Source organism: Phalacrocorax carbo, chromosome 9 (genome assembly GCF_963921805.1).
Source record: "Phalacrocorax carbo chromosome 9, bPhaCar2.1, whole genome shotgun sequence".
Classification (NCBI taxonomy): Eukaryota; Metazoa; Chordata; class Aves; order Suliformes; family Phalacrocoracidae; genus Phalacrocorax; species Phalacrocorax carbo.
Window position 1 is genome coordinate 38,660,250 of NC_087521.1, and position 12,843 is coordinate 38,673,092.

Consider the following 12,843-nt stretch of genomic DNA (forward strand, 5'->3'; position numbering starts at 1 on the left):
CTCTTGAAGGTGTCCAACATGGCCGAGCCAACCCCTTCCCTGGGGAGATTATTCCAACGGTGACTGTCCTCACTGTGAAAAATTTCCCTCTCGTGTCCAATCGGAATCTCCCCAAGAGCAACTTGTGTAAAGAACAACTAAACCTCAGGATCTCTTGGCCTTCTGCACGGCTCCTCTCCCGGTTGCTGGATTTTCTTTGATGTACAACAAATATGATTTTTAAAAAATTCAAAAAACTAAAATGTTTAAGAAAACGATGGAGTACAATAAGCCAGAGGCAAGTTTCGAACAGAGATTCTGAAGTGACCGAGTGAAAGGAAGGGATGTTTTCGACGCTGAAGTTAGTTGCTGCACGCAGGAACATGTAACAGAGAGCATGGGTATCCACAGCTCAGATTTCATTTTATTTTCTCCCATGCTGTAGCCATGCAATATAACACTGAGATTTGAGAATTAATTAAAAAAAAAAAAAAAGGAAAAAAAAAAGAGGCTGACACTCTAAACCTGACAGGGCTCTAAGAAAGGTTAAAATAGAAATAGTCTACTTGAGAATTTGACTGCAGTCTAGGGCACAATTAGTGAGCAAATACACCATTAATTGAAAGGATCAAGGGCATAGCAGGACCATTATAAGAGGACTGACTGTAGTAATATCACGGTTAACTGAGTGACTATTTGCCTGCACTTGAATAGAGAGCAGAACTAGTAATTAATTACTTGTATTTCCATTTTCCTCTGGAGCTATGCCATTTCCCAACTACACTGATCACCATTTAAAACATACTATTTCTTGGATCTGGACTGTTGGAAATGGTGTTTCAGCAGTAAAATTTCTGATTCATGGTTGCCTGTATCACATCCCCTTCTCTGAAACACAGTTTGGTGGATAAAATGAGTACCTGTGGAGAGAAATGGGAAGAATATTCATCTCTGGGATGTCTCTGAGCAAAACTAGGTTCGAGAAGCTTCTTTGGTACATAAGAAGAAATGTTTTACTTCCTTTCTAACAGATTTAGAGAGCTGTGTTGTATCTTATTACTGCTAAATACATTTCAATGCACATCCTCCACATCCGCTGACATTTATATGTCATGTATCCCCCACTCCAACCACCTCTTCCACTACAAGCCAATAGAAAAAAAACATTAAAAAGCTGTTTCCTTCTGGGTTAGACCAAAACAGTTCAGTATTTTCAAGGTCCTTTCAAGTAATGCTTGTTTTATAAACAAGATGTCTCTGAATATAGTACTTCTTTTTTGCTTGGAGAAATTCTATGAAGAAAATTTTTTAGTAAGTGATGAGCTTGACACTGTCTTGCTGGGGATTCTCAAGGCAGTTTTGAGGAGCTGTTCAAGCAAAGAACAGGAAGATATATTCCTTTTAACCTCCCAGAACAAATGGTTTCCAAAAAGGTTACATTGCCGCAAGTCATGACATTATGAGCCTGATCTCATGAAACTGGTACAAACTGGCCTGCAGTCATGGTTGTTTCTCTCTTAAATCAAGATCAGATTTGTTTTGCAGACATAGCTTTATGGAGTAGCTGCTGGGTGAGGCTCCTGTGCCCTCTGTTATGTCCAAAGGGAGACATGATGATCACAAGCATCTCTTCCAGTACGAAAAAGAATAAGAATTTAAATGAATGGCAGTCAACTACTTATTTCTCTCTCGGTCTGTTCTCCTTATGGCTCCTGTTGTCACTGTCTGCCAGCTTCTACAGCTATACCCTCCCTGTATCGGGCCCTGTGACTCCGCTGACGAGCAGCGCTGGGGACTTCCACCATTTCATTATCCATTTTAAGGGAAGCACCTCCTTCCGATTTTTCTTGAGCTTTCCACCCGTTATACTGGGGACTGCATTCAAAACCCACCGCCTGCGTCGTTCAGCTCAGAGAGTGAGGACAAATAACTCGTTCGTGAATGCAGGCGGGAGGAGGTGTGAGATAGACGCCAATGCACACATCTCAGTCAAGAATTCAGCACCTTTGACAGAAGAGCAAACAGCAGACGTCTAGGCTTCTAAGTAAGCTTTTAGGAAAAAACCTTCCATGTCAATAAACTCTTGGCATGTGTTCAGTTAGATGAGCTTTTGTTGTTTGCTTCCTGAGAGTAGGCATCTTACAGGGTTTTTGGGTGATAGTCTAATGGTTTTCCTTTCAAGCACTGGACAGCGTGGATTGTCATATCTACACAAAGGAAAGGACATTACTGCTGACCAACAGGGAGAAATGCTGTCCTCGACTCAGGGCCGTTCCGTGCATAGCTTTCCTGATGGACCGAGCTCAAAGTACGTCAATGGTTTGAGGTATCTGCTGGGTTTGAGCTCAGCTTGTGACATATGGACTGTGTGATCTCTCAAGGTCCCTCTGGATCTCGTTGGTCCATTCATATGGTACCAGATAAGAGTCATTAGCCCCTAGAGGAAATCAGTATGTTGGTTATTACCAGCTTTAGTATTCCACGGTACGCTGAAGTGGTACTCGTTAGTCATTTCCAGACTGAGGGACTCTGATCCCATCCAAGAGCAGACCTACTCCTAAAGGTGCAATTGCTGTTAGAAGTCTTTGGGCAGATCCAACCAAAGTAGTCTATAGAGGAAGTAAGCACTGCTTTCAGTCTTTTCTTTTAGATATATACCTTTTTATCTGTCCTTTTCCCGTAATAATAAAATAGTTAAATAATTACAACCACTTTGCTTTCTTTATGGCTGCCTCAACACAAATTACTTCCCTGAACTGTGTGTTGTGTTGGTGGACCTGTAGTAACACTTGGATGTGATTATTTCTCAGTCATGAATTCGACCTCTTCTTTCTTTTCTGCTGCTCTCCCCATGGAAAAGGCTCATTTCCAAGGGTGATTTTGCAGGCACTTTCCTGGACATCAGGCACAACCTGAACTCTTAAGTCATGGCACATTTCCCCAGAATGGAAGATTTTATGTCTCTGTCTCTGCCTCAGGTTCTACTTGTATCTTCTGCGAGAAAGCATTGCTAATTTGTTTCATTTATACTCAGAGACCACAACACACTAATTCAGTATTTTTCTCACCAGTGCTTGTCTTTTTTAGAAAGAAAACTTCTACTTGATTTCTTTATCCATCCCAAGCATTTTTTTTACCTCTGGCCTCAAATTAAGAGCCAATGCTGAGCCAGTTGGTGATGTGTCACTCTGGCCTTTTCAGCATCATTGCCATCTTCCATCTGTTCTCCAGGCCTGTACGTTGGCTCATCTGTATTAACATGCCATTTGTTTGCCAACATTTTTACCCAAAAATCCATACAACCCATTTTTAACTTCTGTCAGTGTTTTTCACGTTCATACTTTTTGGGTAACACCTCTATATTCACCCTCAAAGCAGAGAATAATGTTTGTCTTTGTGATTTCTACTAAGTAACCTTATTAAAACACCTTCATTTGGTGATCTCCTCTTAGCAAAACCCAGAGATAAAGTCAAATAGCTGATGACTGTAAGAATTACCTCTACCTATCAAATTTGTACTCTCTCTCCTAAGAGTAAAATCAGATCACTTCACTCCGACACCTGCTTTCCATTCCATAACCTGTGCTGGCCAGGACTAGGACTGGTCCTATCTCATTGCTCTCTCTTCAGCCCATATCAGCCTGTTATTAACTAATCAGGGATGACATGATGTCAGCTGGTGTGTGGCTGCTTGGTTCATCCTCTCCACCTAATGAAATGTCCCTGGCTATGGGGTTTCCCTGCTATTCTTGAATTAAATAAATGTCAGTACCTGAGAGACACAGCTCTCCTGACCCAGCTTGCTCAGGGATCCTGCATGCAGGGTCCTGTTGACCTGAAAATTTCAGGAGACATTTTTTTACTGTACTCCTTGAGGAGAAAGGATTGGAGAACGTTTCACCATCCAGTTCAGCATAGAGATTTCTCCCTGCATTTTTCAGGTACAGAAAATAAATATTTATAGTTCCTTCTGGTCTGAACCGTGACTAACAGTCTTATTTCAGTGCAGCAACTTGCTCACAGTGCTTCTAGGATTTTGTCACTAATGGGATGCATGAAATCATATCAACCTAAGTATTTCCCTCTCATGGTCTGTAGCTCTGCTAGTCCTGCATAATTTCTAAGGTCCTCACCTTCCCCTGCTAATTTCCCCTGTGACAGGGTTGTTCACTCATGACTGCCTTTTCTTCCCCTCCCCAGGGGCTGTACCACACGCCGGGTCCCAGCTCAGCTCTCCCAAAGCGTGGGGCTTTCGGCAGCCAGTTCTTGTCTGCGAAATGAGAATAATCATCCCAAACTTCACAGACATCTTACAAATCCACTGCAGGTTACAAAATGCTCCGACTCTGATGTGGCAAGGCCGCAGCTAAAAGAGAGGGTAGGAAAGGGAGGGAGTGGTGATTTTATCTGTACAGCAAAGAACCTCTGCTTCCTGTGCAGATCCTGCCCCACTTTCTCCCCAGACAGTCTCTGTACAGTGAAGATGTGTGTGCGAATTGTGTCCTGGTTACTCTCGTGGTACTGGAAGAAAAACTAAGCTCTAGAAGTGAATTAACTAGCAAGAAGCTGAGTGGGTTAGGAGAGGAGTGGGAGGAGGAGGGAAAAAGGGGATCATGAAAGACAGAGAGGGAGAGAGAGGAAAAACTAGTAGTTATTCATCTATGAAAACTTATTTTTTAACTACATGGCTTCTTCCTGCTGCTGTCTGCAATTTCTACTAACAGGTAATTAATTTACCAGACACGTTTTGCATTTCCCCAGGTTGCATTTTGCCTGCTAAGAGAAGATATTCATATTTTGACACTGTCTCAGCCAATTCAGATTTGCTTGAGACAGTGACTTGTTATTTAGGTCAGAAACCTTTTTTTCATAATTAAATTAGAATTATTTTGTGCATGTTAGGTTTTGCGATATTAATTTTGGATACAAATATACTTTTATTTCCTTTCTTGCCTGTGCACACTGATCTGTTCTAGTGGTGTGGACATGGGAAAGAACATGGCATGAAAATATTGGCACTGTAAGAGACTAGATTATTTCTGGTCTTATGTGAATGCATTTATTTATCATGTGGTTATTCTTTGCACTAAGCTTGAACCCATGCTGATTCCTAGGAAAGGGAGGTGAAAAAACCAGGTGAAATCAACAAAGTACAAAATCCGCGTGGCTATCTGGACGTGTGAGAACAGCAGGTCTCATTGCTTAGGGTGCTTTGGATCAGTTTTGGTCTGGGTTACTTTCGGAAGCAGAAGTCCCCCTGGAAATAATCACAATTTCCTTAACCGTACGATAAAGTGAAGTAACTGAGCTCAAGTGCTGTATGGGGGCTGGCTCCTGACATGTCAACATATTTTGAATGTGGAATAATGCTCTCCCTTGATACTGAAAATTCTTGCAAGATTATGCATTTCTCTGTACACTTTTCTTTCTGTGAAATGAAGACCCATTCCTCTTATTTCAGAGATAAACAATCAGGTTAAATACTGTGTCTTCCTCTGACTCTGACTGGTGAGAAAATGTCTTTTCTTGGGCAGGTGTAGTACAGCCTTCCCATGGTACAGCCTTCATCACCCAAACCCAACCTCTGCCCACTGTCCTAAAGCACAGGGATTTATGCACCCAACATTTAGCATGGACGTATGGTCAGAATCTGTCTAAAAATGCCTCCGTTTTATTTCTTTGATTTCTGATTAATTCTTGGCTTCAGAGATACCTGTTTAAATGATCTGTATTGGTAAATGGTGCACTGGGCAAACCCCCAGACTGCGTACTCCCTCTGCCTGCTGCCCAGTGCTACCCGCTGTGGGGACACTTTGAGTGAGAAGGCTTAAAACTGGGTCTACAGTTAAGTGCATCTTCAGCTGATGCCACCAATATAGGTGCCTTTCTCAGCTGAGGACCATATTTGTATCCTTTAACTTCCATTACTTTTTCCTTGCTTCTTACAGAAAACTGGAGCCACAGAACTTTTTCACTCCTTATTTTGGTGCTTTTTTGCTATATTTAGTGTGTTCTTGATCCTCTCTATTTTTATGTGACTTAAAGGTAGCACTTCTGTTTTTCAGAAATAGATAAATTTCAGTATTATCATACTGAAAAAAAACCCCAATCCTTCCAAATTTAACATGATCTTTGACTAAGGAGTAATCTTTGATTTGGACAAGAAGGGATAAAGGATAGAGACTGTCTGGATTCTTCAGGACTGATATTCTTATCTGTGTGACTTCAAATAATCAAAAAAACCCCAATAAGATTACACTTCGAATTAAACAGATTAGGACTGAGATCTAAGTGGCTCATAAATAAAACACAACATTGTGTTTTCATCCTATTTAAAATGTACAAAATCAGACTAAAATGACATCATCCCGTGTCATCCCAGCTGTAAGGGACAGCTGCATATTAGGGTTCTTTCCACAGTTTTATAAGAAAGAATATCCAAATTCCTAAATCACGTGTTTCAAATCCCTTTTCTAAGCCCCCCTGAGTTTATTGCACAAAATAGTGGCTGCTTTTCTCTCCTCACAGGCATTTTTCAGTCCAGGGATCTACAGCCTGTGCTGTTGGTCAGTTACAAACTAGTGTCCAGGATTAATGAAAATTATTAGCAAGAGCTTGATTAATTGTTGGCAGTAATGGGACAACCCAAGCGATCAGTGGCCGTTCCATGGAGTACAGATTCGCAGTGTGGCACGGTGGTAGAGCTGAAGGAACCAGAAGATTAACCGAACCCTTTTGTTTCACAGACTGAGCTGAAGAAGTTGGATTTTTTAGTTGTCATTTGTGTTATCTCCTTAAATATGCCCTTTGGAAAGCAACATGGATACTGTCCTTTTAATGACACTTCATTTTTTACGACGTGTTCATTATAAAAGGGCTCTCAGGGTTTCCAGGAAGTGAAAAACTCCTCAGGGAGTTTTCTGAAAAGATTAGACTGGTTTGGCAAAGCTGTTTTAGTGCTGGGCGGGTGCAGTTGTGGGTGCTGGCATCAGGAGATGAAAGCAGTATGCCTAGATAGTGATACCGAGTTAATTTATCAGAAATAAGAAATGCCTCTGGATACATAGGATATGCCCTCTAGACTGCATTTATTTTTCAGGACTTCTTTTCAGGCTTTCCCAGAATCTTTTGGTTTTACGGCGTGGAAATCGTTGGTACAAGCATTTCTGCATGATTTTCCAGATAGCTGTGGGCTTTCCTCACTCTTAGTATCAGCTACTGAAATGAGTGAAACAAGCACTCCGCAGCAGCATTTCCACGTCCTGCACGCGGATGTATGAGCAAGGGCTAAATAGATTAGAACTCAACCTCAGAAAGGAAAAAAGTCAAACCCTGAGAATATGATAGCAGCCTGTGAAGTAAAAAATGACACGGGAACAGTGAATGGGGGGTGGCTAGTCATTACTCTCATAAAAGAAAAAAGCAAGGGCCCCAGTCAACTTACCAGGTAACCTGTTAAAAACAAACAAAAGAGAGTATTTTTTCATCCAAATGTTGGGCAAACATCTGTCAGGAATGATATTATGTAGTTGTTCTTGCCTTGGGGCAAGTGATGGACCAGATGTCCTCTTGATGTTCCCATTCAGTCCTGTTTCCTGTGATTCTATAATTAGGTTGCAGAGCTCATTGGCATAAGCTTTAGCAGTTGCCAAAGTTACAAACATATTAAAAAAAAATTACTGCATAGAATAAAAACCCACAAAGAGCTGTTAATCACAACAGCCTGGGTGCAGTCTCTGACTCGGATGGTCTCTGATCAATGCTGGGAAGAGCATTGGTCTGCATTTACCCTTTTTCTTGCCTTTTCCCCCAAAGCAGCCCCTTCCAGCTGCTGCGGGTGGTGTTTGCCATATGTTGTTTCTACACGGGACTGCAGATGCTGCCGCATCCTCAGCACCCTGCAGGAGTCAGGAAACATCCCTTAATGTCTCCTTCTGGAAAAGGCTCCTTCAAAAGGAGGCAGTGCCAGCATTCAGCATATTTGCAGCCAAACAGTGCGTCGCTGCGTGTCTGCGGCAGCGGTGCAGCCAGTATTTCTGCGTCCGGGAAAGTTTCCAGCATGAACCTGGGCTCTGGCAACACAGCAGCACTGGATTCACTGGTGGGACGCAATTTCAGTCCAGCATGAAGGAATCAATATCCAACTACCCTGCAAACATACGTGGCCAGTCTTTGTAGGAAAACATCCACAGGGTGAAGAATATCATAAATTTACTGGTGTGTTCACAATGCACCTGTGCAGTAAAGCTGCTGTGGCTAAAAGCGGGATGTGTCTGGAGTAAGAATTCCATGCAGCCTTACCAACTACCTTGCATTTTCACCCATAAAATAGCAGGTGTTTTTTGTAGGACCATACGTCATAGCTAAGGTACCTCTTGCAATAGAAAAAAAAAACTAGTCAAGTAATCCAACCAGCCAAGTTAATGGCAAATTAAGGCTGCATCCCCTACCAGAACTGTCCTGGGTAGCCACAGCACACAACAGGCTGTACTGTCACATACATGTAGGAGGCATAAAATCTCGCAAAGCCGAGTAATTTGTCTGATTGCCTGCTTCCTTTACAGTGTTCAGAACTTCCATGCCAGTATTAACCTGAGAGTGAATTTGTGAAGGTGTCAGAGAATTTCCTTAAGAATGTGACACTACAGATTTGGTGTAGCTAATTAAAAACTTAGATGAATTATTCTTTATTACCTAAGCCTTTTCCAAACTTGCTTTAAGAAGGAAAGCCAGAAGATGTCTTCAGGAACCTGAACGTGCAGGGAGCTGGGAGGTAAGCTGGTATGATGCTGGTACTCTCAGGCACCAAACAGCGAAGACAGGATCTAGCTCAAGAAGAGGTATTGCCCAGAACACGAGTCCCTCAATCTAGACGTTAACAATGGCTTTGAACTTCATTGTGGGACCTGATAGTTCAGTGCAAAAATAGGGCCTCTTCAGTGCAGAGTGGGGTTTGAGCCCTGATTAATCTGTCCCGAGGACCGCACCTTATGCCCCGGCCAATCTGTCAGTCGGGGCTGCTGGTTTCTCAGAGGCTTGTAGGAACTGGTACCCAGCTCTGCACTGCTAAGCAAGCTGAAACCGCTGCCTTGGCCTTTTCTGGGGAAAAATAACCTACACGCCAGGAGTCTGAAGGAAATGGAATACCATATCGCAGTCCATGGGCAAAGATTTTTAATAAATCTAACAAATCTGAGGTGACGTTATGTGAGGTTGATCCTGCTCTGTGGTACGGCATTTGAGCAACATGCTGGGACGAGGCGAGGAAATAATTCAAGTAACGATAAGCCCATTAGCATGGAAGGCTTTGGTACACAACGTGGAGAAAATAATAAGATATAAGAGTGTAAAAAGAGACCATGATGAAATGCAGCTTGGGCTTACTGGAGATACATCGTTGCAGATTAACATAGCATTATCAAGGAAAGCCTTGATAATGTAGCTGTTTTTTCCAGGCAAGAAAAATTCAGAGGATTAATCTGTCTGAATTTTTATAAAACGTCCAATAAAGCACCACACAGGAAATAATCTATTAAAGTGGAATAACAAAAGAAGTTGTAAATTGAATAATAAACTCACTGAAAGGGAAACAGCAAGAAGTACGGAAAGGAGGATGGCTGGGTGAGTGGCAGGGTACAGCTGCTGTCCTCAGGGCCGGCTGGAAACTGCTCATGAATATCTTTCTCCCCAAAGTGAGAGCACACAAAGTGAGGTGGCATCACACAGAGGAAAGCACAAACTGGGGGTATTGATAGGAGCTGAAGTCTTTGCCAGTAGGTTGCGACCACAGGACATCTGTTCCTGTGACAGCACACAGGGGACGCAGGGGCCTGGGGACCCTCATTGTTTCCACAAAATCATAGAATTGTTTAGGTAGGAAAAGACCTCTAAGATCATCAAGTCCAGCCACTAAACCCTGTCCCCCAGCACCACGTCTACACAGCCTTTAAATACCTCCAGGGATGGTGGCTCAACTGCTTCCCTGGGCAGCCTGTTCCAATGTTTAATAAACATTTCAGTGAATAAATTGTGCCTAATCTCCAACCTAAACCTCCCCTGATGCAGCTTGGGGCCGTTCCCTCTCGCCCTGTCACTGGTGACTTGGGAGCAGAGACCAGCCCCCCCCTCACTCCAGCCCCTCTCAGGCAGCTGCAGAGAGCGAGAAGGGCTCCCCTCAGCCTCCCCTTCTCCAGGCTAAACCCCCCCAGCCCCCTCAGCCGCCCCCCAGCACACTTGTGCTCCAGACCCTGCCCCAGCCCCGCTGCCCTTCTCTGGACACGCTCCAGCCCCTCCAGGCCCTTCTTGTCCCGAGGGGCCCAAACCTGAGCCCAGCATTCGAGGTGGGGCCTCCCCAGGGCCGAGCACAGGGGCCCCATCCCTGCCCGGCCCCTGCTGGCCACACCAGTGCTGACACAAGCCCGGGGGCTGGTGGCCTCCTTGGCCACCCGGGCACTGCTGGCTCATGCCCAGCCGGCTGTCAGCCAGCACCCCCAGGGCCTTCTCCGCCGGGCACTTCCCAGCCCCTCTGCCCTGACTTCACTGCTCCCTCTTCCAAAGTTCATAAGCTCTTTATTTTCCCTGGTTCCAGCCAAAGCTCTCTCCTCAGCCAGGCAGGTCTTCCCAGACAGCTCATCTTGCAGCACACGGGGACATCCTGCTCCTGCTCCTGTAAGATATCCTTCCCGAAGAATGTCCAGCCTTCCTGGACTCCTCGCCTTTCCTCCTCCGCTCCCCCAGCCTAGAGCTAACCGACACCACAGCCTTACCAATATCTGTGTGGAGAAAACACTTCTGCGAGGTGTGTGCTGGCGGGCACTTCCGAGAGCAGCGTGCCCACGCCGCCCAGCGGCGCTGGTCCCAGCGCCCGTGGCACCCCGGCCGCCCCCGGCCGCACTCCTTGGGGGTGCTGGGGTGCCCTGGCGCAGCACAGCCCGCCGTCTGGGTGCCGTTCGTACCAAGACAGCAACATCTTACATGTCGAGGGTTAGGATTGATCTGAGGCTCATCCGTTGCTAAACTTCCTGGTTTTCCCTGGAGATCTCACAAGAATGGATTTTCCTCTGAAATGCCCAAGTTTTTCAAGGGACATGAATAGCACTGGCTCACATTCAGGGTTGAAAAGCAAAATAAACAAAAGGTTTGTATTCAAAAATTGCAGAATCTCACCCAGTAGTTGGCTGAAGCTCATCTCTGGAGATGAACAAAAGACGTGCTGCTCTCCCAGACCTGGCTTATCCAACCACCGCTGCGGATTGGAGCCGTAGAAGACTTCCAGATTTAAAGCTGCTTTCTCTCTTTACCGCTTTTTTTTAGGAACTCTGAAATGAGAAGGAAAGGGACCTTAAGGGGCTTGATTTAATGCATTTACCTGCCATTCTGTCTGAGACAAGCTGTGTTACTCTGCATTTTAAATTAACTTCTCTCCTTCTTTTATGAAGCAAAATGAAAGACAGCTCTGTTGATTTAAAGTGCGATGTTCACTCATTACTCGCTATACTTATAATAGATATCCACACTTCCAGATGATGCTGATTTTCAGTGTTTCATACAACTCCAGGCAGGCTGTGTTATTAAGTACTGTAGGCTGGAATATGGGATTTCCTTTTGACAGACAATTCAAATGTTCAGAAACATATTTTGATCCTTATTCTGAAATGTATTTTGTTTAAATCCCAACTATGCGGGAACAAAAGGCTCCAGTTTCCGGTGGGATCAATTTTACAATACTCTGACATATGACATTTGACATATGTCAAAACAATATAATAAAATATAGAAGTAAATAGCATCAAATTAATATGACAAGTCTCTGAGAAATTATATACTTGAAGTAAAGGTAACAAGACATCTTTATTTCGATGAAACAGAATCCTGCTGAAAAAATTAACAAAATCAGCACATTACCAGGAAACTGTTTCATTTGGTGCATTGCCTTTTTCAATGAAAATGTTTCAGTTAACATGTTACTGAATAAAGCACTGAAGTTGCTCCCTTGATGCCTGCAGAAATTAGTGTGGCCTTTGATATAAATCGAATTAATTTGGACCTCCTTCATGAGTTTCATTTAAATTTTTGACACACATATATATATTTATTGATCTGGAACCTATGGAAGGCAATTTATCAAATCTCTTGCTCCATACATTGCAATTACTGACAGAAAGAAAATAGCAGCACATAATTTAGCACGTTGAATATATTAGTTTAGTTCATTCAAATTAAAACAAGTCAGCAGGAAAAGTAAAAGGAAACTTCAAACACGTCGCAGTAAGTAAGGCAATACCTTTGGTAAAATTTTACCTTGCTATAGGGAACATTTAAAAATGACTAGTAGAAATGGCTACTTTTGCAAATACACACATTTTTGTCTTCCACATGCAGGTGATTCATCAGAGGTAGCCTGAACTAGCTCTGCCCTCTCTGCGCGGAGACGTGGGGGGCTGCACAGGTACAGCCCGCTCCCCCAGCCACCGGCCCCTCCACGCCGGGCTCTCGCCGGGGCGGCTCGTCACCGCGGACATGGCGCTTAGCCGAAGGGGCCGGGCTGTGCATCGGTCGGGTCCAACCCACGCTCTGTGCACCGTGGAGCACTTGCCAGGTCACCTCGTCATTGCACAGCTGTGCCTATGGAAAGCCAGAAGTCACGACTGTATATGATCTCTAAAGCTGAGTTTCATTAGAGATTCAAACCCAGCTGAATTAGCAGAGTCTTTTCTGAACTTGGTCTATGAAGCGTTTTTCCCCCCGCTATCCTCTAAGAATGAATCCAAATGGGCAGGAGGTGTTTACTGACACTACACAGCAGCCCCCCATGTCTCCAGGTGGCTGGAAGAAGGTGATGAGGGTGGTGCTCTGGCCTGCAGG